Source organism: Marmota flaviventris, chromosome 2 (assembly GCF_047511675.1).
Source record: "Marmota flaviventris isolate mMarFla1 chromosome 2, mMarFla1.hap1, whole genome shotgun sequence".
Classification (NCBI taxonomy): Eukaryota; Metazoa; Chordata; class Mammalia; order Rodentia; family Sciuridae; genus Marmota; species Marmota flaviventris.
The window spans coordinates 34,283,156-34,305,587 of record NC_092499.1 but is presented as its reverse complement, the minus strand read 5'-3'; the positions used below and the strand labels follow the sequence as shown (position 1 = coordinate 34,305,587).

General features: G+C 37.4%; 1 long non-coding RNA gene across 1 annotated transcript; it reads right to left on the bottom strand.

Moving 5' to 3' along the window:
* Positions 1–5,474: 5,474 nt before the first annotated feature.
* Positions 5,475–5,965, bottom strand: LOC114108170 (uncharacterized). Its single transcript, XR_011705754.1, has 2 exons — positions 5,881–5,965; positions 5,475–5,764 (listed from the first exon to the last, which is right to left on the bottom strand). It is a non-coding gene; the product is annotated as an uncharacterized lncRNA (long non-coding RNA).
* Between the last annotated feature and the right edge of the window lie 16,467 nt (positions 5,966–22,432).

The following is a 22,432-nucleotide window of genomic DNA, read 5'->3' as shown; positions in this document are numbered from 1 at the left end:
CTGGATTAGGTGGGCCTTAAAGAATCATTGGAAGAATAAGCCCTTTTCTCATATATAGTGTGGTTAACAGGGAATTTGAGAAATCAATAATATGAGAATTCTGGTCAAGGAAACTATTTGATAACATGCATTAAGAAATGAAAACCATTTCATGAAATGAAGTTCTCTGTCTACATTAAAAACATTTCCAACAAGAGTTTCATTGATTTAAAAGAAGAGAGGACATTCATATGATGTCCACCATGTTTTATTCTCTACTCCCACCTTTCTGCTGCCCAACAATTTCCTCTGCTCGGGCACACATTGTTGCTCAAGTCAATATTGGCCTCTCCTTTTCTCCTTCTACCTTTGTTCTTCATTTTCATCTTTTCTTCTTACCCATTTATTCTTGTTCCTTCTAGTCTGAGAGAGATAATATAAAAAGATGGGCTAGGGCTGGAGTTGTGGCTCAGCAGTAGAGTGCTCGCCTAGCACGATTGGCTATCAAGAGTATTAGAATAATTTACATCAGTATATTTTAAGAATTTCTGTAATAAAGCAAAAAATTGAAACCAGGTTCTGAAGATATTTTCTCCATCCTCATATGACAAGTAAAATTTTAACTCCCTGGCCTGTGCTCAGAAAATGATACTCCCAATGAGTTTACAAATAAGGGATCAAATAAGTATAGATACGGTCTTCAGCCTTCTGAGATTTTATGTAGAACAGCAGGCCTGAAGACCTGAGATGAACAGGCTGCCCCCTTTTTGTCTGTGATGTGACTGGCTCACACCTCTGGTCTCTATTTACCCTCTGGGAATCCTCTGAAATCCTTCCTTCTGCAGCCTGGAGTGCCCCCTGGTGGACAGATTCCATCAAAGTATTCACTTAAGACCAACCAAGGCCTCAGCAGTCACTACAAGTTTCTTGGAGCAGGAAATGCAGATGGTCAGAAAACAAAATGTCTAGAGTCTGTAGGAATAAAAATTAGCCAAGTTCACAGGTGAGGAAGTAGCTCAGTAGTAGAACAAACAGCACAAGTGTCTGGGTTCAAACCCCAACCAATAAAATTTTTTTAAAAAATAAATAAATAAATAACTTTTAAAATAAAATTGCAGTTATCCTGCACTATTTATTAGATTTCTTGAATTTAGCTGAAAATAAATCCATAAACAGTCATTCACGATTTACTGGGAGTAAATAAAAAGAATATTTAAAAGAGAAAATACACATATCTATAATATAATCAATATAATCAAAATGTAAGACACCCAGAGGAGTGAACACTGAAACCATGACCCCAGAGGCAGGAGAGGACGTGTGCATGGGACCATCAGAAAAAAATCTTTTGAAGAAATTGAACATTTTCTTTTCCCTCCCCTGCCTTGTTATCAGAAGGATAAATGAGAATATGGAAAAATCTTTATCATGGTTTTGATTACATTTTATTGGCTTTAACATGAAAAATTTATGAATATAGGAATTATTTAAAGTCATAAAACACTATATGTGAATCAAAGTCCCCTCTAACTTCTCCTAAAATGCTGCCCTTTAATCACTCATCACCCCAACTCTTCCTTAATCTTTCAATCTGCAGGTGAAGCTCCCAGATGTTTCACTGTAGATCTACTGTCTTATACCAAATATGTGAATCAACAGACAACATGTAGTATTTCATTAATAGCTTTTTACTTGGTATAAAATGATACATCCTTTGCATAGCTTTCTGTACTTGCTTTATGAACTCAATAATAAATCCTGTAGGTCTTATTTCATTAGTTCTGCTGCTGTCTTGTACCACATCATGGCTGGTCTAGTTTGTACAGCCCTTCCTCTGTTGATGAACACTCAAGGTGTTGTTGGTTATTTACTATGAAATATAATATGGCAGTAAACATTGCAAGACTTTCCTCTTTATATACATGTGGCCATTTTTTCTATATACAGAGAAGGAGGAATTAAAAGGAAGGTCCATGTGATCAGCAAGTAAAAAGTATCAGGGAAGTGGGAAGTCCATGGCTTATAGGAGGAATAGAGTGAATTCATCTTCTAATTATTATGTGGATTGCTTTTGTTTTTATTGCTTTTCTTATTTGTGCATTGGACCTGTAGCTTCTCAGCACATTTGATAAACTCTGAAATTACTGTCCTACATATAGAACCTACAGAATGTGTTGTAGTTTCCACCAACTGACCACTGAGATGATTCTAAATAAGGCAAATCAGCTAGGGAAGAAATAGGATATACAAGGAGTAAATGCAGTAGAATATCACTGTGGAAAGAAAAATAATAATAATATAGGACAAGGAAAAAATATAGTGTTTTATGATGACAAATATTATATATAATTTGAGAGTGGTTTTCATAAGACATGAGAACAGGAATATTCTCTACATTCTCTTAAATGTTAAAAATTAAAAATTGATTAATAAAAAATTCACCAATGGAACAGAAAACAGACTTTTAAAAATGAAAGGAAAAACCAAGAGTATACCAAGCAACTCAATCCAGACTCTTCAATAATAAAAACATACATAAAAAGAGATTATCTGATTGAATCAAAACTGAAAATCCTGCTATGTACTGCTTGAGAAAAGCATAAAGTCAAACAACAAAGAAAGTAGAAGATATAGAATGCAATTCTTCCTGGTGCCTCTTTGTGCAAGGACTGGAGCCACATCCGCTGTCAAGACCACTAAACCCACCACACCCAATAAAGAGATGTCCCATGAGAAGGCCCATTCTGGTGGTGGAGGAGGAGTGCAGAGAATAGCAAGTTACTCAGCCACGTTATTAGCTCCTGGAGTTTCAATCTGTGACCACAGGGTGAAAGAAAGAGTAAGGTTAAAAAAAAAATGGAAAAAAAAAGAGCATTCAGACAGAAAACAAATCTGGGAAAGAAAGGAAAAAAGGCAGGAACAAAATATCAAGAATAATTGAAGACAGCTACAGAAAAGAAAGAAATTAAAAATGAGAAAATTTCATACCTTGAGAGAGCAGAGGAGAAAGAAGCCTGTTATCCAAATAACAGCTTTCGATTTTTTATCATTGATCTCTCTACTTCTATTATTTTATAATTTGGACTGTTTAAAGAATTATTCATCAGTGTATTTCCTAATTCCTCTAGAAACACACTTAGGAGAAGACAGGGACATCTCATCACCAGAATTATGTCTGATCATTTTGTGCACCAGAAATCCATAGAAGGTTGGATCAGGAAGACTTTCACGGGTGCTTGGAGAGTTACTATGAACTAAATTGTGACCCACCCAAAATTTGTATGTTGAAGCCCTGACTCTAAGACCCTCAGAATGTGATGGTATTTGAAGACAGGGTCATTAAAGAAGTAATTAAGGTAAATGAAGCTGGGCTCCATTTCAAAATGACTGATGTTCTTAGCAGAAGAGGATATTTGGGCACAGACATGTGCATCTTCAGTGGAAGGCCACGTGATGACTCAGTGAGAAGCATCACCTCATACCAAGGCGAGAGGCCTCAGGAGAACAATCCTGCTGACACATTGACCTTGGTCTTCCAGTCTCCAGAACCGAGAGCAAGAAATGTCTCCTGCTTGAAACACAGAGTCTGTGGCTGTTTGTTATGGAAGCCCTAGAACAATAATCAAAGAGTAAATTTTCAATATCCTATTAATATGGAACAGATCACAAATACAGTTTGTAATCCAAAGCACATATGCAAACTATCTCAACATTTTAACATCCTACTTACATGTTCATGTTTTAGTGCACTCACTTTTTTCTTAAATAAAAGGGCTCACATACCTTTAATATTCCCATAAAAATTATATCTGGAGCCCAAATTATCCTAACAACTGTGGAAATGAGAGTATTCTACATGATTCTATAATGGGAGGTTTATGTCATTATGAATTTGTCCAAACCCAGATGATATAAGGTGACCCATAATTAACTATGGGCATTGGCATGGTGTGGGAGTGTAGTTCACTCCTGTATCAAGTGTACCATTCTAGGGGAGGCTGGGGCAAGACAGGGGCAGGGAAAATATGTGAGACAGCTCTGGAATTTGCTCTCAATTTTGCTGTGACCTAAAATACTAAAAAAATCAAGTTTTTTAAAAATGGGTGAAGATATGTAAATATATGATGGGTTGAAAAAATGTGGATGTGAAGATCAGAGACAAAAACATTAAAAATGGGCAGAGATCCAAATGGAAAAAGTGCAGAAAATATAAATGACTTAAAATGAAACTCCATCTGATTCATAATCAAATGAATTATGTACACATAAAAATGAAAGTCTGACAAGAAAAGTCAAAAAGTGTGGTAATGCATAAAGTTTTTGGAAAATAGATATTCTGTCCAATCACCACATACACTCAACACACACACACACACACACACACACACACACACACACACCACAAACCCTTACAGCACCAGCACCACCTTCTCCAGTGGTTTAAGGATAATTGGTGCTTCTGACTCCTAAACCTTCCACGAAGGCACAGCACACAAGCGATGTTCTTTGGCAGCCTTTCTCATAAGACACAGCTTCCGTATTCACTTGGCCTGTGACATAAGTTTCTCCCTATATTTCTGACCCTCTAAAATTCAGTCAACACCACTGCCATCATCTCCTTTTCTATGCCCTGAAGATTTATGCCCTTTGGAGACTATTCACTGCCTTTCTAATAGGTTTTCATGAAGATACAGAATAAAAATGTATGTATGTTTAACCTTCCACAAGCACTGCAAACTGATTCACATGATTCACAAGGGTCAGTTTGCCTTCTCAGAAAGCAAACTAAACTATGTAACTTGCCAGGACCATTCACCATTTAACCATGGGTCTATCTTCAATTATGCATTTGCTCCCTCCCTTTCCTCTGAATACCAGCCTACCAAGAAAAGACACCCTTATCTGCATGAGGAAATTCCCTTTCCTCTCACTGCATTGTTGCAGTGTGAGAGGTCTGTTCCTCTTCCTGTCTTCTCTTCCCTTCCTTTTCTATTAGCAATCTTGGAATTCTTGTTTAGGGGCTCTAGTTCTCCTATCACCTTAACTTCCACACTCTGTTAGGGAGACCTTATGCACATGTCACTTCCTCTAGCACATTTGTTGCAATAAAAATATAACAAGCCACAACAATGTCTACCAGGGTGACCTGAAACAATGTTTGGGGTCTGGGCTTTGTCTGCAAGGATGAGCAAAGACAGCACTCCATTGTTTGAGTAGTTTTACCTTGAAGTTACTTTGTTCCTGCTTGAGGAACTAACGCTGTCAGCTTTTGTTTTTACTTCCACTAGTGAAGAGCTGAGTTGGGGTTGTCCACTCCTTCTGTTGCTGCTCGGGATATTTGTATGATTTTTCATCAAGAAGAGAAATGGAGCAGCACACACCATAGACTGTGCTGAAGCCAGAGTGAACCCCAGAGGCTGATGCTCAGCAGCCAGGCCCCTAGTTGCTGCTCAGAGTTTGTGCTCAGCTCCCCCTGCAGTTTCTGCCACTGTGTCACCCAGAGCACAGTAGTACACAGCCGAGTCTGATGCTTGAATAGAAGCTTTCTCCAGGTGGAAGGACGTGGCTTCTTTATTGTATGTGGCTTCAAAACCTTTGTTGATGACCTTATCATTGGCCTTCACAGCTTTCAGGAGGAGCTGTGGACCTTCTCCAGGGTATTGAACATACCAGAAAAGAGTAGGGTACCTTGTGGCAGAGTAAGTGCAGTTTATAGTCAACAAAGCCCCTTCTGATATGGTCACTTGGCCTTCCATCTGGGTCACTGAGTCTCCGTGGGTTCTTCCTAGGAGAGAGAAGATCTGGGTCATCTTGGTAATAAAACTCTTAGAAAAATTTATGGTTAAAAACTTTGCTGGCATCATAGAAGAAACAGTCCATTTTAAAAAGCATTTGACTCACCAAGTATTAAGAGCATCACCATTACTATGCCTGAAGAAGTATCCATCTTTAGAGAGTCAACTAAATAATGTTCTTGATTCTTAACATGAAGAATGTTGAAGTCATAGTGAAAAGATGAGCCTATTGTTGCAATTCACACAGGAAGTGAGCTAGTGTTAGAAAGCTGCACCCCCTGGTGGGCAAAGCCTAAACTGGAGAGAATGATTTCCTGGACTCCTTCCAGAAATCTGAACTATGTCTTCATCCCTCATCATCTAAATGCACATCAATCTTCAGGTGGCTTCTGTAAATCTAAAGTACATCTAACATAACCTATAAGATCTTCCTTATTCTTAGGACTCTATCTGACATCAAAATGCTTTAGTAGAGCTTCCCAGGGTGTCTCTGTAGTTTAGAAGATATTGATATGGTTTGAATTTAGGGTTGTTTGGCCACTGAGATGTATACACAGGCTTTTTTTATTTTTTATTTTTTTTTGGTACTACAATTTGAATGCGTGTATTTCACCACTGAGCCACATCCCCAGCCCTATTTTGTATTTTATTTAGAGACAGGGTGTCACTGAGTTGTTTAACACCTCACTTTTGCTGAGGCTGGCTTTGAACTCATGATTCTCTTGGCTCAGCCTCCTGAGATGCTGGGTTTTCAGGTGTGCCACTGAACCTGGCCCTGGTTATCTTTATTTTTTATTTTTAAGATAGCATCTTGCTAAATTGCTGAGGCTGACTTTGAAATTTTACCACTGCTTCCAACTATAGTATCCAGTGTAGGTCTGGCCTCAAGGTCTTTTTATATGGAGGGAAGCTTGGGCCGGTGTTTCCTGGAGTTCTCTCTCCACAGATTCAGATAAAGGAGCTTCTGAGTCCAGAGTCAATCTGTAATAACATCACAGATACAGACTTAAGTAAGAATTTCAGGTCCACATATTGTTTGGAAGCCAGATTCAGAAAAACAAGCATTACATGTTTTCTCTCAAATGAGGAGAAAAACAAAGACCTGAGAGTAGAAGAGTGACTATTAGAGAAGATGAAGGGACTGTGAAGAGATGATGGTGCAGTGCCAGGGAGAGCAAAAGAATGGAGAGGGGACAGGATCAAAGTTCAATAAATTCATGTATGGGATTGTCACAGTAAAACTTGCTGCAAATTCTATTCTGATACATGACAAGAATGCAAAATAAGTTGGGATGATCCTGGGTTGGAAAAAAAAAAAAAAACAGTAGAGAACAGAGTTTCAGTTGCACAGATGGGTGGTTGTACAACTGTGACTATACTTAATACCCCTGAAATGTGCACATAAAAATGATGGAGTGGTAAGCTTTATGTTAAGCAGATTTTATCATAATTTAAAATGTTTTTTAAAAATTGTAGAAGATGCTTCTCTTTAATATTTCAACTCACACCTCTGCCTTCCAAATGAAATTTAAGAAAGTTACAATACAGGATCACTCAGAAACCATCCATTCAGCCTTCACCAACCCAAATATAGGGCATGAGAAAGTGGAGTTAGAGGTGGAAGGAGGAAATTGGGGAGAATAAAGACTTGGTATTGTGGTAAACTGATGGAGCACAGAAGGCCTGGCATGTGCAAAATGACCAACGTTTTGACATCAAATGCTTTTGGAGTAATGGTCATGAGAAAAACAAGTGCATAAAAAAGAGAGATTTCATGCTCTGCCCTTCACAACACCCCTCTAAGAGCCAGTAGTTATTGATTATTTTATGTTTAAGGTTGGTATAAGGCAGGTACACTTAGACTATACAAACTGAGTTTTTGTTTTGTTTTGTTTTTATTTTTTTTGTGCTAGAGGTTATAAAAAGGCCATTAACTAAAATGAATTCTCAGGTCAAAATCTGTCACACACTGGGTATTCAATGATCATTTTAAATAAATGGATGCGTGAGTGAATACAGTTTTTAAAAGTCAAACTGCATTATTCTGTAAACATTCTGCCTCTTGTTTTTGAAGTTCTTAAAGATTTGCATCTCTGTTCAAGAATTAAAACTTTTTATTATGCTATTTTTTAAGTGTTGTATTAAGGTTAGGCTAGCTCCAAAAATAAGATCTCATTGCCTAGGTACTATATGTATATTGCAAATTAACCAAACCATGAAAGGAAGAAAACTCTTAGCTATATGACCACAGATATATTTTCAAATAGCCTTTTGTGTATATGGAATACTGGTAAAATATGGACACATGAAAAAAATTCAATTGAAAATGCATACACATAGTTGAAGAAAGAAATTCAATTGAAGATAAATATAAGAAATTTCAAAATAAAATTGAAAAACATGAATGACACTTTACAAGTTGAGAAAATTAGCTCTTTCCTGAATTAAAAGATAATAACTAAGTTGCTATTTCATGTGCAAATATATTCAATGAATATAAATCCAACTTTTCAGTTCTCAAACATTCTTTTTTTTAGTTTTGTATATTTTGTTTTAATGGAGAGTCATTTGAAAAGAAAAAATTGGGGCAGAATTTTTTTTAACATTTATATTGAAAAATAATTGTGCAAGAATCATCAAAAACTTCTTCAAAAAATTACTACTGAGAAGTGATTTACCCAAAAAGGTAACAAAATTTACTATAAAAAAATCTAAGCCTGGCATAGTGGTACATGCCTGTAATCCTAGAGACTCAGGAGGCTGAGGCAGAAGGATGGCAAGTTCAAAGCCAGCCTCAGCAACTTTGAAGTGCTAAGCAACTCAGTGAGACACTATCTCTAAATAAAACACAAAATAGGGCTGGGGATGTGGCTCAGTGGTTGAATGCCCCAGAGTTCAATCCCAAGTACCAAAAAAAAAAAAAAAAAAAATCTTTCTGAGATTGATACTGAATAAAACAAATAAAACAATGGAACTGAAAAAGCAGGCAGGAATATATTATAATGAAAGTGGAATTAAATATTTTAAAAGATGGTGACTATTTTAGGAGAAAATTATCCTTTATCTACCTATAAATGGGTTTCCATCTTTGTGGTATAGATTCCCCACATATCCCTAGAAAAACCACTAGTTACTGGTCTTTTTATGGATGTGAAGGTGAGAAAGTGTAAACTTTCAATATGTTGTTTATTCTAAGGTAGAAATCCATCTCATTATCAAGAGATCTGAGCTGTGTACTAGTCACTGCAGTTCTTTTCATCTGCCTGTGGATATAATAATATCCCCCCTCACTTCCAGTGCATGTTCAATTGCCTATCTTGGCCTAAAGAGAAGAAAAAAAAAATAAACTCTCTTCACCAAAATATTTAGAATGAAAACTTTGGACATTGAGTCCAATTGTAAAGGTCGCCATCTCTTCTCAATTTCATTTTCCCAGCTAAGCTGTTCATAAAGTCCAGATTAGACACCGAAGTTTAGTCACTAAGTTATTAAACCTTTGAATTAAAGGTTTTAAACCTTTTGTTTCAACTGGGAACCTTGATGGGCCACAGAAATATGCCCAGTTCTGCAGGAAAGGTGTCCTGGATGACCCCAGAAACCACCCTACAAGAGCTGATCATGGCATCAAAAATTGTGAAAAACCTTTCATTTCCTGTGAACACTAAAGATAAGGACATGCCATAGAGACATCACTCAACAACATGGCAAAGAACACAGACCCTTTGCCTGTCGTCACCCATTTCTTGCTCAATTAGTCAAAGCTTATCCTCTGGATGGGTTGAAGCATCTTCAAACCTTACACTAAACTCTCCATTACATCTGATGCTATCACATACAATACAATTGTTTTGTTCCCTAAAAACACCCAACATTTTTCTACGAGAAGGGTTACTAATTATGAGATACTATTGATTTCTTCTCATAGGATTCAACTAAATAGACTTCTCACTCAAGAAAATTTTGTAATTTCCTTTTTGTCATTCAAGAATTATCCATAACCAGAATGGATACCTGATACTATCATGCAAATTTTTAAATGTAATTTGTTTTTTCAGTAAGTCTTATGTTAAAAATTGAAAAATGTAATATAGTCAGGACATTTAACTACTACTCCAGACTACAGTGTGAAATTCCATCCATGTGGAAAGGTAAAATTAGTTAATGTTGATGAACTTGTGGCTTCTTCTTTAAAAGGTCAAATTACAAAAAAACTATATACATATATAATGATGTTAATATGTTTCAATGAAATTCAAAACATCCAAATGCTACAGGGACAATGAAGATTCTTAATCTCTTTAACCTTTTCTTAACCTTATGTATCTCATATGTCCCTACTGAAAATAGACACCAAATACTTGATATACTTGATTCTTTGTCATGAAGACAAAGGCCCACACTAAAAGAGACACTGTAGAAACTGGGGAAGGGGTGATGCTTGAGCAGATGATCATGCTAAATTAAACACAACTTTCTGACAAAAGTTCCACTGAAAACTCCACAAGTCCTTTTTGGATGCAAAAACTTGATTCCCAATTGTGCAAAGAAATACTACAAGTGACAAACACTACAAGTTTGGTCAATGAGGACCAAAGCCAGAAAAGTCTCCTGGAGGAGTCAAATGATCTCCAGTGAACACTTGCTAAGGTCCCCAGAGACAACCCATCACAGCAGGGACATATTGGCTGCAAAAATAAATGAAGCCTTACAGGAAAACTTTTCTAGCATAGCAGGGAGTGCCTTTCCTGTGATCAACAAAAGCCCATAAAAAGTGTAAAGATGCGGTCTCAACAGGAATACTGTCCATTTAAATATCTTCCAAAGGATTTTATAAATTGCATATAAAATAAAACAATGGATGTGGTGTCTGCTCTTCTGATTAGGCTCTGCCGAATACATTTATTATTTTCTCAACAACTGTCTCAACAACTGTCACTGCATGACATATATCATAATAGCACTTATTTTTATTGATGACATGGATTGAAGCACTCTCCTATCAAACAGCCACTCACAATGACTAAAAATCAATGTGACTTTGTTTTTCCTTCTTGTTTCACTTCAGTTATCCACATAGAAGGAGCATATTTTTCTGAAACAGATGTGTAAGGTATTTCCCTTACTGAGAAATTTCTCTTTTCTTATCACCTCCCTATCTTCTGAAAATAGGGAACCAAAAAATGAGACATTAAAACTAAAAATAATTGTTGTAGCAGACTCGTTTTAACCCACCCAGCATTGGTGATGCATTTTTCCTTTAGTTTTCATAGGTCTGCATTGTTCCTCCTCACAAAGTTGCATGTCATTCTGACTGTGAACTGGTCACCAGCAGGTACATGTAATTCCCAAATTATACATATCCCATTCTTGTACAAAATGAGCTACATAAATGAACTCATGGTACTCCATTCTTTCATCAACATGCCAAACTGGTTGTCTTACCTTCCTTTCATATTAATCAGCCTTTAAATGACCTAAACCAGAAGACCTGGTATTCGTAAAGCAATACCAGAGAAATACTGCCTCTGAATGTTATAGAACTGATTTTATTGGAGTCTATTGACTACCAGTTCAGCAGATAAAGTACAAGGAATTCGGGCTGGGATGTGGCTCAAGTGGTAGCACGCTCGCCTTGCATGTGTGCAGCCCAGGTTCGATCCTCAGCACCACATACAATCAAAGATGTTGTGTCAGGGGGAGAAATGAATTACAGTAGATGGGGTAAAGAGAGAAGATGGGAGGGGATGGGATGGGGGGTAGTAGAGGATAGGAAAGGCAGCAGAATACAACAGACACTAGTATAGCAATATGTAAAACAGTGGATGTGTAACCGATGTGATGCTGCAATCTGTATCCGGGGTAAAAATGGGAGTTCATAACCCACTTGAATCAAAGTGTGAAATATGATTTGTCAAGAACTATGTAATGTTTTGAACAACCAACAATAAAAATTAAAGAAAGAAAAAAAAAACAAAACAAAAAAACAAAGATGTTGTGTCCGCCGAAAACTAAAAAATAAATATTAAAATTCTCTCTCTCTCTTTAAAAAAAAAAGTACAAGGAATTCATCTTTGGTTGCATTTTACCAACTATTAGGACATCCATAGTAAAATTACAGGATCTTTGTTATTCACATTAACTATCTTAACTGTTTCTCTTGAGAGTCTCCAGGAGCTCATTGTCCACAGAAGATGAGCACTGACCAAGGATCAATAAAGCAAACGTGTCCTTGCATAAAATACACCAGCATGTCTCTGACTATTGGAGGTCATATTCTCTTTCACAGTCTTTTGTTTTTATCATTTTAGCAGAACTTTCTCACTAATAATAGAGTATAAGTTAAAATATTTATAAAATTGATAAAATATTTCTAATTTATCCTACTTTTTTCTTCTATTAGTGTAATAAACGAGCTGAGGAGTAGGCTTAACTTGAGGCAATAACCATACTAATGCTATTATTCAGCTCTTCAAATCCATCACTCATGCAACAAGCATAAAGAATTGTTGGATGTGTCATTCAATGTCACAAATATCCATATAATATCATGGATATTATAATATTATAATGCTACAAATAGCTATGTAATATCAATTGTCCTCATTGACAAAATATCCTCAGTTAGGATAGATAAAATGAATTTTGATAAACAAAATTTGATTTTAATTGGTAGAAAAATATCCACTGAGAAAAACTTAAGATAGAGTTGGTACAGTTAAGTTTACATTTGCAGCATGACAACCTGATTATAGGATTTGGTATTACCTTCAAAAGAACCTCTCCATTGCCAAAATGTTGTACAGAAATCAAATCCTGAACTAGAAATCAAATCTTCAAGGAAATCTTAACATTTAAAATGATGGATGTTTTAACAATAATGACATAAAATTTTAAAACATTCAGTCCACTTGAAGGTGGGAGCAGATGGAGGTCACATGTGCCCAATGGCATGTGATTTCTCTAGGCAAGTTATGACTTCTCAAATGCTTATATGTTGTGTGTTTTCCTTCACATGATATTTCCAAAGAGATAAATATAGGGAAAAAAAAGACTAAAGTTTAAAAGGACTTAGAAATGGCCAGGTGCAATTCCAATATGAGCACAGGAGAGTTTTTGATGTGATGAAATGTTCTGTATCATGATTATGTAATCATTACATAAACCTATATAATGTACTAGAATTCAAAACTCAAAGATAGATCTGTACAACCAAAAGTATTAATTTTTATATAATAATTTTTATATGAAATTTAAAAAGCTAAGAAAATTTAAAAAACAATGCATGTGGTGTCTGCTCTTCTGATTAGACTCTGCCTAATACATTTATTATTTTCTCAACAAAGAAGAAAAGCCCCAGTCATACCAACTGTGGTGGGGAGGAGCAGTGTGAAATAACAGCAACCAAAAAAACTCAGGTCCTGCCCCCTGGATCCCTGTTATCTTTTACTCTTCCCATGTCAGGATCTTTAAGTTAAAGATCCTGACATGGGAAGAGTATCTTTCATTACATGAACCTTAAACTTTCAAGTGCACATCTCATGTGCACTTGAAAGAAGGACAACAGGAGAGAGATGCCAGGGAGACTGTGGAGGCAAAGACTTGAGGAGGCAGCCAGTTGCTCAGAAATGCTGGCAGCCATCAGAGTTGGGAGTGGCCAGGGGCAGATTCTCTCTATAGTCTCTAGGTGGGTGCAGCCCTGCTGATACCATGATTCCGGCCCAGAGAAACTGATTTCAACTTCAGGACTCCAGACTATGGGAGAAAAAATAATTTTCATTGTTTTATGCAGTCAGGTTTGTTACTGAGGCAAAATGAAAAACCTATACCTTTTTGTGAGTGCCAAAATTTGGAGTGAGGGCCAAAGGCTTAAATGTGTCTGGATGGAGATAACTGGGTTATGACCCTGCATACTCTGGCTGGAGAGTTTTCTTCCTTTTTGAAAAAAATGGTCTCCGTACTAAGAAATAGCACTGGAGCCTATGATAATTACACCTATCCCTTATAACCATGAAACTAGCCTATAAAATATAAGCCATTCTTCTCTGTCACTGCAATACCACATTTGGGGGAAATGGACCAAGCAAGGACCAATCCTTGCTTCTCCAGGACAGAAGCTAGTGGTACATTGAGGAGAATAAGAAAAGCCAGTTGAATATTGAGCAATATTGACTATTCCTGTTCAGATGTTTTAAACATAATTTACTCTAATAATCAGCCAATTAGCTGATAACTAACATAATAATTCAGACAAGAGGAATAATTCTCACCACACCAACCACCATTCATATACACCTTAGGAAGAATATGAGAGTTCTTCAAATAAGATCCCCCTGGGCCAGAGGAGGGAAAATCAGGTGAGTGATTGTTTGCACAACTTCTTCATTTTCATTAATTTATCTACAACATTAAAAGATATGTTTTTAAGAAGAAAATGGTGATAGTAATGTTGATTCTGTTGAACCATAAAGATTTGGCAGAGAGATTTGCATAAGCTATCTTTAAATTACCTTACAGTCCAAATTCCTTCTGTAATCCACCAATGAGACTTAAGTGAAGGATTAAGACATATGACAATTTCCTCAATACACCAGAAAGATAAGGTAGTAATCAAAACTAAGTACCTTAGAATAAATTTAGCTTAACACAATGGAGTTTCATTAAGAAGGAAAAATGGAAATCAGTGTTATTTTTGAAGAAATTTTGTTGTGTATATTTGAGGTTTATAACAGGATGTTAGAAGATACACATAGACAGTAAACTAATTATATAGTGAAACAAATTAACATATCTATCATCTTATGTAAATTACTTTTTTGGACTTTTGACAAAAACAATAGCTTAAAATTGCCTGTTTACAATTTTGACACTATACTTTTATTAACCATAGTCCTTATATTATATATGCGATCTCTAGACATTTTTGTTGTTTTTGTTGATGCTACATATCTACTTCTTTGTATCCATTCACCAATTAGCAACAGATTGGGTAGTGAATAACCACTTTATACTTTTGTATTTTACATGTTTTCTGCATTTGGTATCTAATATTTATAATCAGAAAAAATAACAAATGAAATTTTCTGAAGAGTAAAAAGCCCCTGCTTGAAAATGATACTTGAGTTGTTTGAAAGGAGAAATCTGAAAAACAACTGTAAACTCCTCTGTACAGTCTGAGGATTTCAAGAGAAAGCATTACTAACCGATTCCCATCAAGAGTCCAGTAAGTGCAGCATTAGATTTCTGAACATGTGAAGATTCCCAAATTCTGGGGTTCCCAGAGAGGGCATGAAGCTTCATCCTGCCTCCCACCACCACCCTATGTGCCTTTTCATCTGGCCATTCAATTTCTCTATGTATATGTATATCAAAACATCACATTCTACATCATTAACTATTTATAATAAAAAATAAGGTTTGAGGGCTAGGGATGTAGCTCAATGGCAGAGGGCTTGCCTAGTGTGTGCAAGGTCCCAGGTTTGATCCCCAGCACCACAAAAATAAAAAAGAAAGAAAGAAAAGTCAAAAATCATCTATTAAGCCACAATCAGCTACCCAAATGTTCTGACCCATTTCATGTCATCTTGAACTTAAACTTCTTATTACATGCTTTTAATGTTGAAGTGCTAGATTCCACTTGCTAACAATTTGGCAAATGTTATCCTGAAAAGTCTGTGAAAAAAGAAGAAGGTGGGGCTTAGCCCAGTGGCAGGTTTGAGTACAGGCTGCAGGTGTCTGGGAAGCATCGTGTACTGGCTGCACAGAAGTAGACAGCTGAGTCTCCAGGCTGGGTGGCTGTGATGTTCAGGGAGAAGTGTTTGGCTTTCTTAGCCAACACAACAATGAATCTTTGGATTTGATTTATGTCCTTATTTGAACGAATGTCTATAATATGCTGGGGACCTTTTCCAGCTTCTTGCTTATACCAAGGGAAGTACTCTGAACCACTATCTGAATAAGTACAGTTGATAACAGCTCTGTCTCCCTCCTGGACACTCAGGGTAGAAGGACGCTGCTCCACCTTCTCTCCTCTGCTTACCCCTGGGAAAGAAAAAGAAAAAAAGATGGTGTTAGCATGTGATTACTCTTCACAATTTTCAGTTTTCTACAGCAACTAGAGGAGAATTGAACATAACAGGGCTTCTCCTTGGACATTTAAAGAACATTCCCTAATATACACAGACTTTTCCCTGAGCATTTCTTCAACCACCTTGTATTATCACTATGTATATTGAATATCAAAACATCATATGCTATATCTTAACTATCAGTAAAAAATAAAATAGTGGGGAAATCTATTAAGCAACAATCAACCACCAAAATGTTCTCATCCATTCTAATTTAGTCTACTCCATGTACATTTAAAGAACATCCACTAATTAATTCTGTCTCTATAAAACCCTCAACTTACAGTACAGTTGCAGCCACAAGAATATGAGTAATGGATGAATCCATTTCTTCATTGTTCTTCCCGTTAGAATCAATAATATACTTGAGATCTCCAGCCAGAAGACCCACTTCTACAATCAGGTTGCCCCTTTTTTCCTCTAACAATTATTCTCCTCTTCTCCACCCTGCCAATAAGAAAAAGGATCTGCTTCTGCTCTAAGCCTCTTCATTCAGAATGCACTGCAAGGTATGCTCCAACTATTTTGCATCAGCTGGGGTAGACTGCCACCTTGTGTTCACATCTCTAACTACTGAACTCTGGTTAAATGGTCTCTTTCCCATGAGGGACTCAGAAACATAAAAGCAGCAACAGGTCTAATAAAATAGGTTTCAGATCAGAGATTAAATGCACAGTGAGTATGTAGAGATCAAGGCTGACATGTGTGCACACTACTGAGTCATTATTAATAAATCGGAAAGAGGTAGATGCTGTTGGTGATTTTTCAAAAATAAATTGAGGTAACATGTTTGGATTCAAGGTAGCATCATGCTTCACTCTCATAAACAAATATTTAAAAATATCTCCATTTTCAGACTAATCTACCTTCAAGATTAGCCTGTCACAGAGGAAAAACTCTTCCTAAAAGGAACATGTAAGTCAAAGATCATAGTAAGTGGGTTGGGATATAGCTCAGTTAGTAGAGTGCTTGCCTTGCATGCACAAGGCTGTGGGTTCTATCTTCAGCTTGCGCGCACACACACACACACACACACAAATAAGATTATAGTAAGAGAGAACCACTGGATATTTAGAATGCATGTGTTATCTCAAACTCTGTTCCTCCTAGCCTGGCCTTGCCCATAACTTGCCAATACCAGATAGTGGACTGTACCAATAATTCAATTATGGTTTCTTCCTTCACCAAGGATAGTTCTGATTAAAAAAAAAAAAAGGTAAAGATAGAATCTCAATGATTAGAGAACAGGGGAATAATTTCTTAAGTTATTAGTGCTCCAAGTTTAGAAAGAATTTTGACAGAGTGGGTTAATTTATAATGACAAATTTGACATGAATTAAGAACTCTTTTCCTATTGCTGTGTTGCTTGTATTCTGCAAAGTCTTGAAAGAAAGAATTGAGATTCTCAAAAATCTACAGGCTACAGATTCAAAATTTTAAATATATGTGTTTTTATTTTCTGTGGTTCTCCAAAATATGAGCCAATCCTTGAGGCATGAATTCTTATATTGACCACTGAGCTTTCTCTCAAGTTCTGCTATAATGGTCTTTCCCACAAAACATCCAGTCTTTCAGTCCTCTAAAGTTCAAGGATTCTCTCCCTCTGCCCAAAATCCTTTTCACCTACTTTAATTTATTGATATTTTCTGATTGCTTCTGTAAGAATAAATCCAGTGAAGCCTAAATATTGCCTATGCCTGCTATAGGGATTGTATAAATAAGGAAACTGACCCAAAAGACTAACCATGAAAAGTGCATTCTGCCAAACAAATGCAACCTCATTTCCAGAAGTGACGGCACCTTCCCTGTGATAGGTACTTACTAGTACCCAGAAGTATACAGAATAAATCTAATCCCTCAGTCACATCATATACATGTAAATATTTGAGGACAGCTGTAAGGATATCCCTCAACTCTATATAAGAATTTCATGTTTGTACATATAAAATATATGTTTTCACATATATGAAATTTTTCCATTCTAAGGTTCTTCTTTTCTATCGTTCAATTTCCACATTCTCAACTTCTTCACTGGGTGAACTTCTTTCTCTAATACAGATACTTTAGGTATGGTTTGCCCTTCTGAGTTGTGGCATTCAAAAAAAAAAAAAAGATTTTTCAAACACCTGCACAGACACCCAATTGTGCGAGGAAATTGTTCCCCTTAGTATCTCAATTTCACTGATCATTTTTACTGACAATGGTGGAGTGGTGCTGGTGATGTTGGTACCCCTCCCTTAAGGAATGGCCACCTGGGATAACTACTGTACATTGCCAGTTCTAGGAAAGGCTTTAGAGATGATCTGGGTGTTGAGGATGGCCTGTTACTTGTCTCACTCCAACAGCAGCCAGTGAATGGTGAAATGATTTGTTGGCAGAATAACTGTGGCTTAACCTGAGACTATTTTCCTACACAAAGTACCAAACATTTTCACAAATTACAGCTCTCTATTCTGGTTGTCAAACTGATTAGACCAAGGTTTTCCTAGACACACTGCAGAGCTCCAAGTAACTGAATTTCCGAGGCAGTTTCTCTCTGTTCAGCAACATGGTCCTACAGGAATGAGGCTGCAGACAGAATGTACAAAGGAGCAAATGAGGAAATACAGTTTCCTTCTATTCCTATTCATATGCTAGATGATCATATCATACTGTCACATTGCATATAGTTTCTTACTTTGTAACTTATGATTGGACTAAAGGACTTCTAAGAATTCTTCTAGCTATGAAATTCCTTTGCACAATATGGCATTGAAAATGTTTCTGAAGGACTGGTCATGTGAAACATGGAATTCTACGAGAGTGGAGATAAATTTTCCTGCACTATGGAACTCCAAGTTTATTTTCATGTTCACATAAGACTTTCTGTGTCTGAGGTTACCCTAACCAGTCCTTGGGCTTCTTCCAAAGCAGAGATGAATTCCTCTCTGGGTTTTCATTCTTCCTATAACATAACTGCTGGCTGATGGATGAAGGAGAGACTACATCCACGGTAAAATGGAATAAGATGGGATCCTGAGTACAAAAATCATCACAGGCAGTGATATGGGGGTGATTCCATCAATGACCCATGGATAAACAGGCTGCTCTTTTGTGATCTATTTCTTATATTTATATCTGCAGTGTATCATATCACTCTTGAAGGAAACACACATAAACACTTGAGCAAATTGGGGAGCCAGGAAGAGATGAGTGAGTAACTAATGCGTAAAGCAAAAGACACTTTCTCAAACACCCTGACTGCTTTCTGGCTTCAACCACCCTCCTTTCAAGTGGTGGTTCAGGGTTCAAGATTCCCAACCAGAGCTGTCTATAACATTCGAGGGACACAAAATGAACATTTGGGATATCTTTTTCAAATCAAGAAAAAGTGTCATTAAGTGATATAATGCAGAGCTTTCCTTATAAAATATGATATTATAAAAGAAAATAGAATTTACAGTGATACAGAAGTAACAACATAAGCTTAATAAAATGATGTCATAAGTTTATATAAAAATAACTAAATTACTTGGGAATATGACATCTTGCTTAGTCATTCGATTTTTCTGGCTTGCACTTAGTTAATTTAACTTACTAGATTTTCAAAATTTAATCTTTTAGCAACTTCATTATCAAGCACTATAATTTCAAGTAATGTCAGGTGCTCCTGGTAAATGCAAGATTGCAAACTGAATTTCTGATAATTTCCCAATTTGGAGAAGTGATGCAATAGAAATACAGGGGCTTTTAGAGGTATTTTATATGCTATAACATTTTTAGCAAAAATATCTGATAAATTAGATTGAAATATAAATTTTAGTAAATCTATGGATGATGTTTCTTGTGGAACACATTTTGTTGATTTAACTTCTCATACAAGTCAGTTTCATATGAGTCTGAATTTAATTTTAAATGTAAATTTATACATCAGCATTTTAATGTTTCTTCTGATATTTTCTGTAATTTGTGGAGGTCTGATGAATGGAATGTGGCTTCATGATTTGTATATAATTCAGAATGCTTAAGCATTCTGTCACTGAATGTTAATAATTGATTCATTTGAAAATAGTGCTCTTCTCCATCAGGCTAGTATCTTCATATTTAATTCCTATTTCTGAGTCCTAAATATTCGTTCTGCAATTGAATAGTTAGAAAGCTTCTGAACTTTTTGAGGGGTGGTTAGTATCAGAGATTAAACTCAGGGGCACTCAATCAAGGAGCTCAGGGGCACTCAATCAGTGAGCCACATCCCCAGCCCTATTTTGGGGTGTGTGTGTGGGTGTGTGCGCACTCGCGCACTGCGTGTGTGCATTTTTTTTTTTTTAATTTAGAGACAGGGTCTCACCAAGTTGCTTAGTGAACTCACGATCCTCCTGTCTCAGCCTCCAGAGCTGCATGTGTTAGAGTCGTGCACCACCGCACCTGGCTAGAAAGCTTCTGAACTTTTCAAAAGATTCTAACAACTCTCCAAAATGCTTTATTGCAATGTTCACATATAGCTTTAATTTTGTAAAACTTTACTAGCAACAGTGATTTCCAAACATTTGGAGGTAACACAGAGCACCAAAGAGAATGCACCTACATTTAAAATGGGTCAAACATCTGCCAGGTCATGGGCTTGCACTGTGACCTTGAGCCTGAACTTGTATGTGCTCCTTCCCAAACTCTGTGTATCTCCTCTGCTCATGGACATGCTCCAGCCTCTTATAAGACTTCACTTCCAAAACACAAGTTTAAAGACACAATTTTTATGAATTTTAAGACAGAGATAGCAGAATGTTAAATCAAGCTCCAGGCCCTTTCTGAGGGCCAGACCCTGTGGAACTATACAGGTCACATGCACAGGAAGCTGGTCCTGCTCCCAGTGTCACTGGAGTTGCCCAGTTGTCTTCCTCTTGATCTCAAGTTCCCACTACTTTCTAGTCATATTTCTTTTCATAGTCACATAAAAGACAGTGAGATGCAATTATATTTGCATTGTAATTGCTCCACATTCATTTTTAAACTTTGGGTTTGGTGGTGAGAAGACTTAGTACATGTCTACAACAGATTATTTCGTGTATATCCCACATGCACTCACTTTTTTTCCTAGAAAATGGAACAATGTGCAATCAACTGGAAAACTGAACCATTTCTTTTCTACTTGTGAACAACCATATTTTAACAAGCTTTTTTTAACACAATAAATTATATGCAAATTATATACTGTGCCAGGGAATCTGTTTTAAAAGTACTTGGATCCTGACATTCTTTTCAGAACCTCCAGTGATTCCATAAAAGAACCTTTTTCCTTGGAAATGAATTTTTTAGGAGAAAAAGGGTCCAACCCAAGTGATGAAAGTGTTGATATGTGTCCTGTGAGCAGAGGTAACAGCATAATGACATGAATCAGGACACTCATAGCTGTGCAGACAGTTGTGCAAGTCCTGCCCGAGAAAGAGGCTGTGGCTACAGGTGCAGCTGCAGTTTGGGGACAGGCTGCAGGTCTCCTAGGAGCACTGTGTCTCCCTGCACAGAAATAGGTGCCCGAGTCTTCCAGCTGAGAGGTGGAGATGTGCAAGGTGCTGTAGCGCTCCTGATAATTCATTGTTGCCTTTAACCTTCCCTCCTGCTTTGTCCCCGGAGTCAGGTAAAACAGACTGATGAGGCCACCCCCAGGATTCTGTCGGAACCACTGCACACTGGTCATGGTGGTGGAAAAATTGCACCTCAGAGTAGGGCTGGCTCCCTCCTGGAGCCTCATGGCTGAAGGACTCTGCTCCACCTGCTGCCCTCTCACCCCTGCTTGGAAAGAGAAAAGCAAACTCAGCTGGTGTCACTGGGGAATCCATGACCAGTTCACAAACCTGTAGAATATCCCAGGAAACACCCTGAGGATGGAGCACAGGGAGGGGGCTTGGCGCCAGCTCTCCCTGCCCTCCCTCACACTGTCAGCCCTGGGACACCCCCAGCCCCATCTGGGAGGAACCCGACTCACAGCAAAGCTGCACCCACAGAAGCCCCAGCAGAGCCCCCAGTCCCCTCTGCATGGCTGCTGGCCTGGCTGCTGGGGCTTCTCCCTGCTCTGCAGGTGTCAGGTCTTGGGCCAGACAAGCTTGTTCTCCCAGGCCACAGGTTCCACCTGACTCCCTGAGCACCAGTCACATCTGAGCTCTCTTCTGCCCCTAACAGGGAGCTCCACCCCCAGTGGCCCAGGGAGACTGCAGTGATTGCTCCAGAATTGTGTGAGCACAGTGCAGAGGGTAGGGGGGTGATATTTCAGGTGAATGAAGATAAAGGGGGATATTTTTCTTACAACAGTTGATTTCAAAGAAATTTTATGTGAGGAAGGAGGATGACGCTTTAGAGAAAGAACAATGTCTCAACTGGATGAAGTAAAACACTGAAGCATCACAAAAATAATAAGCCCATTTCCCAAGTACATAGTTTGACAAGAGATTTTTAAGAAATCAATTATATTAAAATTCTGATAAAAGAAAAAACTGTTGGATAGTATGCAATAAGTATTAAGAAGTAAAACAATTTCTTGACGTCAACAGATCACCATCTGCA